At 44.1% G+C, this 16,238-nt stretch overlaps 1 pseudogene across 1 annotated transcript; it reads left to right on the forward strand.

Moving 5' to 3' along the window:
• Nucleotides 1-14,332: 14,332 nt before the first annotated feature.
• On the forward strand, nt 14,333-15,806 carry LOC147882421 (TLC domain-containing protein At5g14285 pseudogene; annotated as a pseudogene). The gene is made up of 2 exons (XR_015543889.1): nt 14,333-14,468; nt 14,712-15,806. The product of XR_015543889.1 is annotated as a TLC domain-containing protein At5g14285 pseudogene (transcript).
• Nucleotides 15,807-16,238: the final 432 nt, after the last annotated feature.

Genomic DNA, 16,238 nt, shown 5'->3' on the forward strand with positions numbered 1-16,238 from the left:
CTGTATATCTTTTCACCTGTGCGGAATCTGCCGCTGCGTTCAACTAGAGAGTTGTAGATCCTTCAAAACACTACAACTTTGCTGTTGGATGCAAGTTGATTCAATTTTTGGATCAAAAGATATTGCTGTTTAAAGACAGTGACAGCACAAGTACAATGCCATTTTTTTTTGCAGATGTCCCAAGGGTTAACGGATGCATGATATTGTCGCTTACTTGGATGCACAAATGATATAGTGGTACATGCCATTTGGATGCCATTTTGGTTGTCAATTGACACATTTTGGATGCATCATTCCTCACATGCTGTGAGAGGTCTCAAGGTTGAGCAAAAAATACAGCCTTGGTAACATTCGTGAGGTGTCTTGATGCTGAGTTCAGTGACATTGATAATCACTTTGCACTGATTTGGTTGGGCATTGTACTTGCCATTTTGCTGGTGTTGCAGTTGACATACGGGGTGATCTGCTGGATGTATTTTGACCATTTTTTGGGGCTGTTTTTTTGCTGGAGCAGATGAGTGCTGTAAAGGGCAGCAAACATACAAGGAAGCTGCTGTTGCTGTTTTTATGACAAAATAGTCATTTTCAGGACTGAATATCTCTTTCATGGTGCGGAATTGCACTTTGTGCCGAATTGGAAAGTTGTAGTTCACAGAACATACTACAACTTTGCTTTTGGAAGCAAGTTGATCCGGTATAAGCTGCAGGAGTTACAGCCTCTGCAAAACCACAAAAAGTTGCAGTCTACTGTCTATCTGTGACCAATGTGCAGGAAGCTGTTTTTCAGGTGAGAATATCTGAGAATCCACAAGGATTTTGCTCTTGAGATCAACTGACAAGTTGTAGATCTTTCTACCAGCTACAACTTTGCTGTTTACAGCTTTGGCATCCGGTCTTTCAGTGAAAAGATATCGCTGTTCAAAAACAGGGACAGCGTGTTATTTTGCCCAAAGTGGCTGTGAGGTATTGTTGTAGGAATTTCTCTTGCACAACAGTGAATTGGGAACTCACAGTAAATTACAGAAAGTGATTGGGATCTCACTTCAGTCCAAGGGCATTATTGGCATTTTGGCAAGTCACTTTGGCACATTTGGCAAGTGGTGAATGCTTGATTTTGTTGCCAAAGGATTGCACACTTGAGGTGATGCATTGGTGATGCAGTAAATGCCATTTCGATGCATTATGGATTTGCATTGGTGGATGCCGCACTAATGTTTATGGATAGTTGAGCTAGGCTCCTATTGCCATTGGTTGAGCAGATATTGCTCATTTGGTTCAGTGCATTTCTTTCTTGGATTGCCAAGCATTGGCAGGTTACTGGGCTGCATATATTCTTGTTTATGCCTCTTTATGGCTGAGTGCTTTTGAGCATTGGATCAGCCAATTTATTTGGAGACCTGATTGGTCTGGACAACACTATATTTTTTGGTCATTTGGGTTGCCTATTGCACTATACTGCTCTTTGGTTGTGACCTATTGTGCCACAGATATGGCATCTACAGCTGGTAGTGCCCTCTTTGATATTGAGAGGTTGGATGGATCAAACTTTCAGTATTGGAAAGAGCAGATTTATGATGTGTTGGTGCAGAAGAGGCAGCATAAGCCCATTCAATGCAAAGGTGTCAAGCCTAATAGCATTAAACAGAGTGATTGGGATGACATGAATGAGCAAGCATGCTCTATCATTCAGTCATCACTCTCGAAGTCAGTCTACTTGCAGGTACAGGATGGTGTACGGGGTGTAGATTGCCATGCATATGAGTTCTATACTCGTATATGCCGGATGTATGACCATGATAGTGTTATGTTACAGCATGATGGGCTGAAATGTACTGATGGGCTGAATTACAGCCTTGATATGCACTCCAAAGGTCGATCAATTGGTAGAAATAGGTCATGTTCAAGGGGGAATTCCAGGAGCAAGTCTAGCCCTCGGACTTGTGTTAGATGTTTCTATTGTGGAAAGTATGGCGACATGAAAAAGTATTGCTGGAAATGGCTGAGAAAATACAAGAAGAAGAGCAAGGTTAAGAATGACAGGAAGAAGGAGAAGAAGCATGTTGAGCTTCAAGGCGTGAATGCCAAGGTTTCCACTAACAGTAGCAGTGATGAAGGCATTCTTTTGACTATGTCTCACACCTCCTTCTTGGCCACTGATGTACCCATTCTCGGTGATTGGATGTTAGATCCATGTGCTTCATGTCATATGACCCCTCATAGGTCATGGTTCAGTGCATATCAGGAATGCATTGTGGAGAGTGGTTTGATGGGCATTGATCATTCTATGGATGTCTATGGTTATGGGGATATCCACCTTGTTATGCTTAGTGGCTCTATTCTTGTTCTACAGAGGGTTAGACATATACCAGGACTTACTACGAGCACGATCAGTACTGGACAGTTGGTTGAGGCAGGTTATCATGTCTCTTTGGGTGATCATGTATGGAAGATTGCTAGAGGCAATCTGGTTATGGCTAGGCGATCACGGGTTGGATTCTCTTATGCATTGCATGTATCAGGTATCTAGGATAAGATGCTTATGATTAGTAAGCAGCCATCAGCTAGTTTATGGTATGCCAGACTTGGACATATGTCTACTGCAGGTATGGAAGCCCTTACAACATTGAGATACATTCCTGTTATGGATGTCTCTCAAATTTTATGTCATGATTGTGATGATGGTCATCAGTCAGGATCCTCCTTTGTGAGGAAGACAGTCAGTGAGAGGTATCTTGAGCCATTGCAGTTGGTTCATAGTGCAATTTGTGGGCCTATGCCTACCGTTTCACTGGGTGGCGCCTCTTACTTTGTGACATTTATTGATGCTGGTACAAAATACATATGGGTCTATCCGATTCGGCAGAAGCATGATGTATATGATACATTTCAACGCTTCTTGGGTAATGCTGAAAATCAGTCAGGAAAGAAGCTATTGAGCTTGATGACTGATGGTGATGCAGAGTTTACCTCTTCTAGATTTCAGCATCTATGTGATACACTTAGTATCAGGAGGGTGTTGACCACTCCTCATCTTTCTGCTCACGATGCCTTAGCAGAAGGCATAAATCGGATTCTATTAGACAGGATTGGTAGCATGCTACGGTATGTAGGTCTTACCGAATGCTATTGGGCTGAGGCATGTAAGACAGCTGCATACTTACTTAACAGGTCACCCAGGAAATCTCTGAATGGTAGAGTGCCATTTGACTTCTTGACAGGCAGGGCACCATGTTATGAGCATTTACGTGTGTTTGGCTGCGAGGCTTATGCTCATGGTTCCCGATCGAGGAGGTGTATCTTCCTTGGATACAGTGAGTCCAGTAGGGACTACAGGTTATGGGATTCTTCAACTAGAGAGTTGATACACAGCCATAATGTCTATTTTAGAGAGGATGCTATGTTTAGACAGCCCAAGACTGTGGATAGCAGGAGAGTGGTGTTCTAGGAGGGTGTAAGTGCACTGATACCTCCGAATTCTTTGCAGGGGCAGCCCATATCCCTAGGAGTGGGAGGTTTTTCCCACGATGAGCAGGTTATAAAGTTGGGACAGCCACGATTACTTCCTGATTTTGGTCACGGTCAGATGTCTCTAGTATTCCACAGGTTTATACTCCTATGGAGATTGTTGATGCATCTTCTATGGACAGTTACAGTTTACTCCCAGGATGCGGAGTGCCTCTTGCAGATGAGGATGAGGCTATGCATGGTGAGGAGGATACCTTGGCTAATGATGCCCGGTATGATCCATTGGCTGGTTATGCCAGGACAGATGTGGTTTCTGCAGTTATTGACTCGGGTCATATTGCGCATGGGCAGGAATCATTGATATGTTTACTTCGTAAGTGCCTCCATGGCCAGAAGCAATCCCCTCGAGCTTGGCTTCATAAGTTTGATACCGTTATGAGAGCTCAGGATGTGATGCGCAGTGAGACAGGTTATGGTCTCAGTATTCAGGAGGTCGCTATCCTTCTGAGGTTACTTGCCATATGGTTCCTTATGGACAGGGATGCTTTGCAGTGGGAGCTGCATGGTCTTGATGATGTTTCTCAGATACTCGGTTGTTTCAGTATGGAGAGGGGGAAGTTACTGAGTACTCCATTGCCTGTATTGGCTCCATACTTGAAACACAGTAGGTTTGACGATCACAAATCAATTGAGCAGCAAGTTATGGTTGAAATGGCAGCCATAGTACTTCATGCATCCATGACTGTGTTGAGACTTGGTTCTCACATGTTTGCCATTGGGGCTACACTTCCAGTTCTTGCTTCCGTTGCAGTGGGGGTTGGTAGCATGATTATGGTAGATTTTGGCAATAGGGAAGCAGTTGTGGACATCAGGTCCTTATGCTTCCAGGAGTAGCATGCAGGTGATGCAGGTTGGGTAGACCAGCAGAGGTCTATTGTAGGGCATGTGCTTATGGTCACAGGTGGTACAGAGACATTTTCTTTACACAGTGACAGTTCAGGTGCTATGGACTTAGCACAAGAGCACGTGGTGGTGAGAGTTCACTCTCCCAGTGAGATCTGGCATGAGATCTTGGTTGACAAGCATCTACAGCTTGTCATTTTCTATCCTGCAAACCTGATGTCTGCTAGCAGCTTATCCTCTATGCACTTTGCACATTGTAAAGTGCCGATGGGCATAGGATGATGGTGTGGTCATCTTGTTTTTCAGCCTATGGCTGATTATATTATATGTGTACTATACTCCCTTAAAGGCACACTGCCTTTAAGTGGGAGGTTGTTGGGGTAAAGGGCAGTGTGCCCACCCACTTGTACAGTGCCCATGTATACTCATATATATATGATAGAGGAATAAGCTGGAGTAGCTTTTGCTCCACCACTTTTGGTGTCTCCTATCCCTTTTTGTGTGTGCTCTCCTCTCCCACACCTCCATCACGCTATCTCCTCTCCCATTGGCCCCTCCATCCATCACATTTTTAGCTCTCCCATTGGTCCCTCTTCCATTGGTCTCTCCTACCCTCCCCTCTGTTAAGAGTTCACGCTCAACATCATGTGATCATATGTGCGTAGCGCCATCATATGATCATATGTGCATAGCAGTAACCCAATAGAGTGCTATAAAGGAAAGGGTTAGATGCCCTAACCCTAACCCTAACCCTAAATGGGTTTGTATATATTCTACATATTCAATCAAATCTAGTGTACAGTTAGTCATTTGTGGTGTGCTCTCTAGCTGTGCCCTCTCTCCTCATGTCCACTCTTCTCCTCTCCCTTCTTCATATTTTGTCATGGTATTAGAGCATGGTTCTTCCTTCCGCTGAGGTGCCATCCTTGTGAGATAGATTGAGTGATTGAGAGATCGAGAGATTGAGAGTTCTTTCACTTCCGTTGAGTGAGAGAAAATTTTCGTCCATTTGGTGAGATATTTCCCTTCATCTCCTTTGAGAGTTTGTGAGAGATTTCAGTTCCGATTTGAGAGAAAGAGAGATTTCATTTCTTGATTGTGATGTAGTATTCTTTCATTTGAGAGAGAGAGGGAGTCTTTTGTGAGGAAGAGATTCTTAATAGCTTTGACAACTCTGAGAGAGCCTATCCCATCTAGCTCAAAATCTTGTGTGAGAGAAGACCTTGTTGAGTTGTATTTCAGTCTCCAACTACGAGAAGAGCTTCTGGAGTACCATTGACAACCCATCTACGAAAGCCTGGAACTGACTGTGGCGTATATTGGAAGTCGGGAGTTGGTATCAATTTCTGCCCGTAGTCCTCATCCTGCATAGTGTACAAGTCCTCTAGCAGCCTGTGTAATGCCAGCCGCCTCCTCGATGCAATCCACAATCTCTGCTCCAATCGACTTTTGGCTTTGCTTCAGCCCATCAGAGCCAACTCCCACAACGCCACGCTCTAGCCTAGGCACACAGCCCACCCTCAACGATTGCTAAGCTACAAGCTCTAAGCCAACCACATGCACAACCGCATCTCATACACGCTCCATGAATGGCTTCCGACTCTCCAACTGCACCGCTCCAAAGCATCGCTCGTCCAACAGGCTGTTGTCGAGCTGCATACGAGTTGTTGTCGCCTCCATCAAAGACCTCACCACAGAGCTCATGGGCTCCCTCAACACACAACTGGCTGAGCTTGCATGTCGACCCAACTCTTAGTCCAATCTCCACATGATCTGCGACCAGCAGCGCCATAGAGCACATATGACGACGCCAAGCATCTTCTAATAGCGGCAACCCTTCAGTACCTAAGCTTCATCCAACCAACCCATTTCGTCTAACTCCTCAACGTGCTCATGTAGCCACATGACCATAGGCAGGAGCTCCTTTGCAAACAGCTGCTCACAAGCTCCTCCCATTCGTCGACCCATCGATAGCAACGACCTCCACGAAGCGCCAACCGGCCATTGTAAAGCCCAACGAAACGGGCTGCTCACGGAAGACGACGGAAAGAATTTCGTCAATAGAATCTTCATCGATTCCGTCGCATCTCAGCGAAATCTTCATAGATTTCGATGACCCATGGATTGGCCACAAAATTGACATGTGGCAGATCAGTCAGCCACGTCATCCACCCGGCGTTGTTCCAGAGGACACCACGTCATCCACCTAGGGTTGTTGCAGAGGGCACCATGTGGTACCCTATATTGCCACATCACCTTATCCTCTGCCACATCATCACACCTTATCTCTAGTGCCTTGTCAGCCCAATCTACCACATCATCTGGCACATGGCAACCGCTTGCCACATCAGTAGTCCAGTCACAGATGCCACATTAGTAGTGATCTACCACATCATTGGACACGTGTTCATGCCATGTCAGTTGCCATGTCAGCATAGCCCTGTCATCACTTGACCCTGGTCAACTTGACCCTTGGTGAGTCAACCAAACCTAGGTTAGTCAGTCTAACCATGGTTAGGTCAGCATGACCTTGGGTTAGGTCAGTTAGTGCCACATCAGCAGCACAATCAACATTGACCTCTGCAGGCACACACAGTGCTCCACAGGCACCTCATGTGACCACTCCTGCCCACTGAAGAATCGGGAATGCCCACATGTGAGTCAGTGACAAGGCTGAAATGATGTGCACAATGCCGTGAAATAGCCGAATAGGCTTTACAATGATAGCATGTGTGTGTGAAACCAAATCATGTGCTACCTGCCCACTGAAGAATCGGGAATGCCTCATGTGACCACTTCAGTAGTGCTCTCTCATACTAAGTTGATTTGGATGAGGAAAACGTCAGCGGTCGTTTATGCTCCCTCTTGCTTGTAAATATTTTCTGTTGCAATCAAGCGCGTTTTAGCGACCGTTTGGCACTCCACCGCTCTGCCAGTAACGTCATCATGCCATCTTGTGGGTTGTGTCCTCGTGGTGCACGTTGAAGTGCACGCACAGGAAAGCAAAACGTGGGACGGGTTGAGGGCACGTGAAAGCGAGTGGGGAACGGTGAGGGCCATTTGCATTCTCCATACCATTGTACAAACCGTGAACCGTTGGGTACCGAACCGGGACATTGGGATTGCCCGAAGGGGTCTAACGTGCCGACCCACGTAACGGCCGTTAACTGGGAAAGAAAGTGGGCTGAACAGGACGTTGCGCGGAGGACGTTCCTGTGGGTCTTGGAGACCCGTGTGATTCTGCAGACCAAGGTGTGTGAAGCCTAAGGGCTTGCCCAGTGGGGCGTGGTGCTAAGAGGGGAAAAACGGTGGACGGCCTGGGCAGGGGTCGTGTTGGATAAGCTGCGCATAAAGGGGATTTGGTATCAGAAGAGACATTAAGGGAGGCTGGGACTCGGAAACGGGTCCGACGTAAGGTGCTCGCAACCGGAGACTAAGTCCGGAAACACCGGGCCATTACACTTTCCATCGCCGGCTCCTCCGCTTGAGCACGGTCTCTGTATCACGGCTCTTCCTGAGCCCACGATTCCATTCTGTGTTACGGACATGAGGCATTCCCAATTCTTCAGTGGGCAGGTAGCACATGATTTGGTTTCACACACACATGCTATCATTGTAAAGCCTGATAGCATGTGTGTGTGAAACCAAATCATGTGCTACCTGCCCACTGAAGAATCGGGAATGCCTCATGTGACCACTCTGACCACTCCCGATTCTTCAGTGGGCAGGTAGCACATGATTTGGTTTCACACACACATGCTATCATTGTAAAGCCTATTCGGCTATTTCACGGCATTGTGCACATCATTTCAGCCTTGTAAAGCCTCTTGGCTATTCCCAGCATCATTTGCTACAACCCTTGTAATTCAGATCGGAGTTTATATATTGCAGTTCTATCTTCATTGACAATTCAGAATTGACTTGTCACAGTTAGTGTTTTGTAGTTGATTCATACAGTGATTTTCACGACACTTTGAGTACATTTTTTACACCATGTCTACGACTAGCAACCTCAATCTGGAGGCATCTGCTAAGCTAGACAACTCCAATTACGACACATGGAAACACTAAATGAAGACCATTCTTGTACTTCAGGACAAATGGGATTATGTCGATGGATCTACACCTAGACCATTGGACGATCCAACCACCAGTAGCTCTACTCCACTTTTTGTCACAGCACCAGCAGTGGGATCTACAACGGGATCTACAGCTACACAAATAGTTTCCACACCTGTAGCAGATCCTGCCATTGCCCGACGAGCTCAGGCAAAATGGGACAAGAAAGACAAGTACGCATATCATCTGATCAAGCAGAATGTGCAAGATGTCATGCTAGGACAGCTCAACACCGTCAAGACATCGAAAGAAGCATGGGATATGTTTGCAGCTCTCTACAAGTCTAAGAACACTTCTAGGATTCTCACACTGAGAAACCAGATCAACGAGAGTTTCTGCAACAGCAGCGAAACCGGTCATGCTTATGTACTCTGGATAAAAGACTACAACAATCAACTCGCAGCAGCAGGAGAGACGATGAATCCAACAGAAATGGATCAAGTCATCCTAAATGGACTAAGAGAGTGATACAAGAATCTAGTCCAAAGTATTGCCATCCAACGGCAAATTCCGACACTGGAAGAACTTCAGTCAGTCCTACTTGGTGAAGAACTCAGGACGCAAGCCATTCAAGCACACAAAGGTCATTCTAATGATCAAGCATTCACAACTTTAGACAAAAGCAGAGGTAGAGGTAGATCATTCTAGAGAAGTGGTAATCATCAACAACACAGTCATCAACAAAATTAGCATCAGCATCAACATCAGCATCATCCTTAGTAACATCAGAATCAACAAAGAGTAAATCATTCCAATCAAGGAATATTTCAAGGACGAGGGAATGCATCCACCAACGTGTCAAACATCCAATTCAACTAATGTCACAAGTTTGGACACTATGAAAGAGATTGCCGCAAGAAGTAGTACGACCAAGGCAATTAATCCAGTAACAATCGAGGGAATTTCAACGGCAGAGGAAATCATCGTGGTGGACATTCTAGTCACAATCATTTTGCAAATGAACATGGGAATATGTTTCTTACAAACAAGGAAATGCAGCAAAGTGATACAGTGTACCTAGACACTAATTTCAAACCAAAAGAGGATTTCAGTTATTATCAAGTCGACCAAGTAGATCAGGATCCTTGGTATATCCACAGTGGTACATCATCTCACATGACAAACCATCAGAAATGGTTCATAGCAATGAAACCATTAGAAGGTCAGAAAAATGTCATCTACACCAGCAAATAATACATCGAATCTAGTTCAAGGGACATGTGTTATCCCTATGAAAAATTTCACTTGTACAAAAGGATTGGTGAAAGATGTACTCTATGTTCCAAAGTTCAGCAAGAACCTCTTGTCAGTAGGTCAAATGACCGAATACAACTACCAAGCGATCTTCGACGGAGATGAATGCACTATCAGGGATAAATCTAGAAGATGTCAACTACTAGTAGAGTACTGGATAAGCATGCCATGTCAGCTCCACTGCAACAAATGCCACTATCTTCAAAATGGCACAAGAAATGTGGTCATGTCAATTTCAAGTACTTGTTAGATCTCAAGAATCAAAATATGGCAATTGCGATTCCTAAGCTACAATTTCTTGGAAAAGTTTGCAAAGCATGCTGCTTCGGCAAACAAAAGCGAACCAACTTTGGCAGAAATGCCTCTCGTGCATGAGGTATTCTTGATTTGATACATATAGATGTATGGGGTTATGCTGAGACCCGCAGCATCAATGGTTCACTTTACAACTTGACTTTCATCGACGACTACAATAGATATTGTTGGGTCTACTTTCTAAAAGAGAAATCTGAAGTGTTTTACAGATTCAAAGCCATGGTAGAAAATTAGACAGATAGAAAGATCAAAGTCATGAGATCAGATAGAGGAGGTGAATACATGTCTTCAACATTCATGAACTTTTGCAAAAGTCATAGCATACAAAGACAATTCACTTGTGCAGATACTGCTCAGCAGAATGCAAGAGGTGAAAGGAAGAATGGTACTTTAGTAGCAATGCTTAATGAGAAGCATCTTCTAAATCAGTATTGGGCAGAAGCAATAGCCACTGTGGACTACTTACTTAATCGGCTTTCAACGGAACCGATACAAGGTGTGACACCTTATAGAGCATTTACTAGACATAAGCCACACATCAGGCATCTCTGCATATTTGGTTGCATAGCATATGCCCACATACATGATGATCATCGTAGGAAATTAGATGCGAGGTCACGAAAATGCATCATGGTTGGTTACAGTGAGGAAAGCAAAGCATACAAATTGTATGATCCCATCAATCGCAAGTTCATTATCTCCAGAGATGTCATCTTTGATGAGGAATCAGAATGGAAAACCTCAAACACTCAGGAGATAAAAGCATCGACTTCATAGTCATCTACAGAACAGGTTGATGAAGAAGAGCAAGAATTGCTAGCAACACCGCAATCAGAGCCACAGTAGCTCAGATGGTCTACTAGGGAAAGCATACCACCAGCCCGATTGACGTATGCTCAGAAAGGCAAAGCAATTCAGGTTGAAACCACCAACTATGCTCTTATGACTACCATCATGGCTATAGAAGAGCCAGTGTACTTTGAAGACATAGTAGACAAGCAAGAATGGCAAATTGCTATGAATGAAGAAATGGATGATTTGTATAAGAATAATACTTGGGAATTATGTGATCTTCCACCAGGAAAGAAGGCCATAGCAAAAAAATGGATATACAAAGTGAAGTACAATCTAGATGGCAATATTCAAAGATACAAAGCCAGACTAGTTGCAAAAGGATTTGCATAGCAATATGGTCAGGATTATGATGAGACTTATGCTCCAGTAGCAAAGATGGATTCCATATGGTTCTTGATATCACTAGTAACACTCAACAAATGGAACGTGTATCAGCTCGATGTCAAGAATGCATTTCTCAATGGTTACCTAAACGAGGAAGTATACATGCAACAACCACTAGGTTATGTTGAACCAGGAAATGAGAATAAGGTTTGCCATCTCAAGAAAAGTCTCTACGGCTTAAAGTAAGCACCCAGAAGTTGGTGCAGTAGAATCAACAAATATTTTGCTACTCTGGGATACATGAAGTCCAATGCAGATCATACTCTCTACTACAAAGTTCAAGGGGAAGACGTTACTATTGCACTTTTGTATGTAGATGATTTGATTGTGACCGGAAGCAAGGATAGCTTCATCAAAAAACTAAAACAAGACTTATTTGCAGAGTTCGACATGAAAGATCTTGGACTCGTGCACTATTGTCTTGGAAGTGAGTTCTAGAGAGATTCAAATAGCACATTCATGAGTTAGCTCAAGTATGTTGACAGTCTCCTGAAGAAGTTTCATATGGCAGATTGCAATATTGTAGCCACTCCCATGGAACAGAGTTTGAAACTTACTAAAGATTCAAAAAAGCCTACAGTCAATGGCAGATACTACAGGTAGCTCATTGGATCTCTTGTATATCTGACTATCACACAGCTAGATATTTGTTATGCAGTAAGCTCACTAGCACAATTTATGGCAAACCCAAAACAGTCTCACTGGAATGCAGCCAAAAGAGCCTTGAGATACATCAGAGGTACAAGACAGTTTGGGATAGAATACAAAGGAGTCATCCACGATTGCATGGGATACTATGATAGTGACTATGCCGGAGATCATGAGACCAGGAGATCAACACTGGGATATGCATTTTTCCTTGGTCAAGGTGCTATATCCTAGTTGTCAAACAAACAACCAACTATTTCTTTGTCTTCGATTGAAGCAGAATTATAGGGCACTCACTACAGGTGTATGTGAGGCTATATGGCTCAGAAGACTATTGTGAGAAACATATTACTTTGATGAGTCAAAGCCAACAACAATATACTTGATAATCAATCGGCTCAAGCATTGGCCAAGAATCCAGTATATCACTCCAGGACAAAGCACATTGATGTCAGAGAGCACTTCATCAGAGAAAGAGTGTTACTTGGTAACATCACACTGCAACATTGTGATAGCAAAGAGAATGTTGTAGACATCTTTACCAAACCACTCGGTAAAGAGCTTTTGAGAAACACCGACTAGCTCTTGGTTTGACGTAGAGGAAGGACATTCCCATTAAAGGGGTGTGATGGAATGTAATGCTTAGAATCACCATCTTGAGGGAAGGCCTACTTCATGATGTTGATCTTGAGGGAAGGTGTTGAGAGTTCATGCTCAACATCATGTGATCATATGTACATAGCACTAACCCAATAGAGTGCTATAAAGGAAAGGGTTAGTGTCCTACCGAACCCTAACCCTAAATGGGTTTGTATATATTCACTAATTAGACCCAAACAAAGCACACAACAAAAACTCTCAAAATCACTCTTCAGCAAAATATCGTGCAACTAAAATAATCAACTGACCGACTATATATCAATGAACATTAAACCACATTCGGACCAATATCAACGACGAAACAACCATCTTTGGAATAAATCACTACTATTGGTCAGGCCATTCAAGCATTGAGATTCTGCTTCTAAAAGAAAGACACTAAGTGCAAAGGTCTATGCCTTACAAGCATACATACTTCCCATTCTAACACCTACATTTGGCAAGCCTAAGAAAGACACTAAGTGCAAAGGTCTATGCCTTACAAGCATACATACTTCCCATTCTAACACCTACATTTGGCAAGCCTATTGAAATTTTTACCTTGTTCAAATACCTTATGAGGTGAACGTATAAAGGGGCTAATGTGCAAAACAGATAAATTGATTCATAAGAGTGGTCCTGGCTACTTTACCACAATGTCTAATAATTACAAATACAACCGCCTAAACTTGTGACTCTTGCCCACACTGTCCAACCGCGCTCACACCGCCAAAAATAAAACACGACCCTACGTCATCTGTCGCACGTCCTTGCGCGGGACATTTGCTGCATGTCCCCACCAACGCCCACACCTTATTTGTCTATTGTCGCCTCACCACATGGCACTGCTTGTGTCGGTCACCATTACCGATTGAAAACCCCCAAAACCGACTCCATGCTCAATCGTTCACCATTATCATCCGTTTTGTCGGTTTTCTCTTGGTAAGAGCCAGTCGCCATGTAATGCAAAATTCAAGGGAACCGGGTGATAATCATCGGGCATCAGCAACAGTTGGTAAATCCTTTGTTCTAGGCCCCATGGTGCTATGGAAATCCTATGGTTTGTCAGGGGTTGCGAGTTCCTTTGTAGCTCTTCAATTGGTTCTTCATAACCAAATACCCAACGCATTCAGTGGAGTGGGCAAGGCTTGCTAGGGGAAGCCCCTGGGCACCCCATGGATTGAGCTGGGAAATCCGATCCACGTTTTGTGCAGCCTACTAGATCCCCTCTTCATGGGGTCTTGAACAAAGGATCAACATAGTCGAAGCACTCGTAAGCGCTGTCTGAAGGCCACCGGGTGCCGATCCCCCACTCCGTCAACTATAGGGGTGCAATCACGACCATTGGATTTTTAGACTTTTGTAATCATAAAACGAGCTATCGAATCTCATCGGTAATTTTTGCCATCTACTAGGCTTGACCATTAACACAGTCTACCAGTCCGGCGTTAGATCACTTACAAATCTAATGGTTAGGATACATTAAAAACAACACTTCCCATTTGATTCAATGGCAAAAAACGATGCTTATCACGAGCCGTACGTGCAATGACTTCCCTTAGATTAATCTCTTTGTCGTCGCGAGCACCGTCGGATTGATGACATGTGTCATTTGCCTCGCCTCACTATCGGTCGGGTCGGAAATCGGCTCAACCAACGGTCGGGAGTCGGTTTCCTCGCGGTAATGACGGGGCGGGCGGTGGGGATTCCCTATTGGAAGGCCCTCCTTGTGGTTGGTATATGCTGCACATATCCTTCACCAATCATTTGCCTCATTCCGAATCTCTTATATGTCAGTTGTGGCTGATGTGTATGTGTTTGGAGCTCCTACTTCGAACAAGGAAGGTTCCAGAAATTGTTGCTGTTTCAAGCCAGAAGCTTTTTTGGTATGTGATTTGATCGTCACCGCTTCCGATTTTCCAATCACTGATGTGCACAGATTAATTTGCACAGAGAATTAATCTTGATCGTCACCGCTTCCGATTTTCCAATCGCTGATTTGCACAGAGAATTAGTCTTATGTGATTTGATCCTCACCGTTTCCGATTTTCCAATCGCTGATGCACAGAGAATTAGTCTTGTGTGATTTGATCCTCACCGCTTCCGATTTTCCAATCGCTGTTGCACAGAGAATTCCGCTTCCGTCATCTAAATGACCGCTCTTATGGAGTCCCTATGGCAATTTGCCTCGGAAGAATCGCCCGTGCTCGCTTCCTGGATCCCCCTCTTCGTCCTCATTTACTTGATCGGTTACTATGGTTTGTTTTGCCGTTGGAAAAACAAAGCCCGTTTTGAGGCAGCAAGCTGTTCTATGTCCATGATCCATGGCACTTTCACGACGATTCTAGCAGGATTTGAATTGCTTCGCCGTCCCTGGGAATTGCAGGCGCCCAATACACCTTTGCAGAACGTTGTGATGGAGTTTAGCATGGCATACTTCTTGGTGGATCTCCTGCACTATATACTCTTCGTTCCCGAGGACTACAAGTTCATGCTCCACCACTTGGCCACATCCATTTACATGTTGTCTTGTCGATACTACGTCAAACATGGTGCTCTCTCTGTCATGGCCTTAATGGCGCTGGGAGAAGTAACCACGCCCCTTCAGACTGTGTGGACGGTGGCACGCCTCGGTCGTGAGAAATCGGATATAGCAAAAAGGATATATGAATCGACCTCCTTTGTCTTCACAGTTTTTTTCACCTTTACCAGGGGTATTGTGGCGCCCCTACTTGCATGGAAACTTTGCGAATTCTATCTCACGGATGGAGCAGGAAAAGTCGTTCCTTTTTGGCTCGCAGCTTCATGGATGGCACTGGTTATAGTGGGTCTCGCAGGAAGCATCATGTGGGTATTCAGTTTATGGGCAGGACTCAAACGGTTTAACGCTCGAAATAAAGTTGCAGTCCCGAAGGTTGCCAAGTTGCAATAAAAGGCGTTTCCGTTTGTTGTGCAGCTTTTCATTCTACTCCGAAGTGTCACGATCAGTGTGCTTGTATGTCTTGAACCAACACCATTAAATCATTGAATTCTGGATAATTTTCCAGTCAAAAGGACCTATTTCATGTCCCTGTTGCTAGGAATACTGTTTTTCTCCAGTGCGAGTATTCAAAGCGTTGATATTCTTGCTGCTCGGAAAATATTCATTAAATTCACTCAAACGCTTCCTTTGCTTTAAGTCCTTGTCTGGGTTTTCTGCTGCCTACTCTGCCTTTTACACCCTCTCCCAAAAATCCCTCTCGTCGGAGTGAGATATGAGTAACGATTGGCAGCAGTCTTCTCTAAAGGTATCACTTCTCACCTTCATTTCTTGCAGTATAACTTGATTCATGTTTTAACAATAGAAAATCCTTCAATTCGACTTTTTCTATTGCCACTCAACTGTTACAGAAAGGCAGATAGTACCACTCCAGTACGAATAAAATTTTTAGTGGGTCATTTTGAAAATGAATTGGGAAGCTAAACCCTAGAATTCAGATACGAGAAATGCCTATGATGCATGGAAAGAGTTTACTATGCACTTGAGATTAAAGTGAGGTTAAATCTGCTCATAGACATCGACACAAAGGTGTTGTAAGTGGTACGAGGGTTGCCCATCACCATGTTTATGCAACAAAGAAACCAAGTTAGGCAGATCTATCCAAATCCTGCCATGA

Source organism: Dipteris shenzhenensis, chromosome 29 (assembly GCF_047967505.1).
Source record: "Dipteris shenzhenensis isolate YYH24624 ecotype China chromosome 29, Dip_SZ_1.0, whole genome shotgun sequence".
In the NCBI taxonomy this organism is placed as follows: domain Eukaryota; kingdom Viridiplantae; phylum Streptophyta; class Polypodiopsida; order Gleicheniales; family Dipteridaceae; genus Dipteris; species Dipteris shenzhenensis.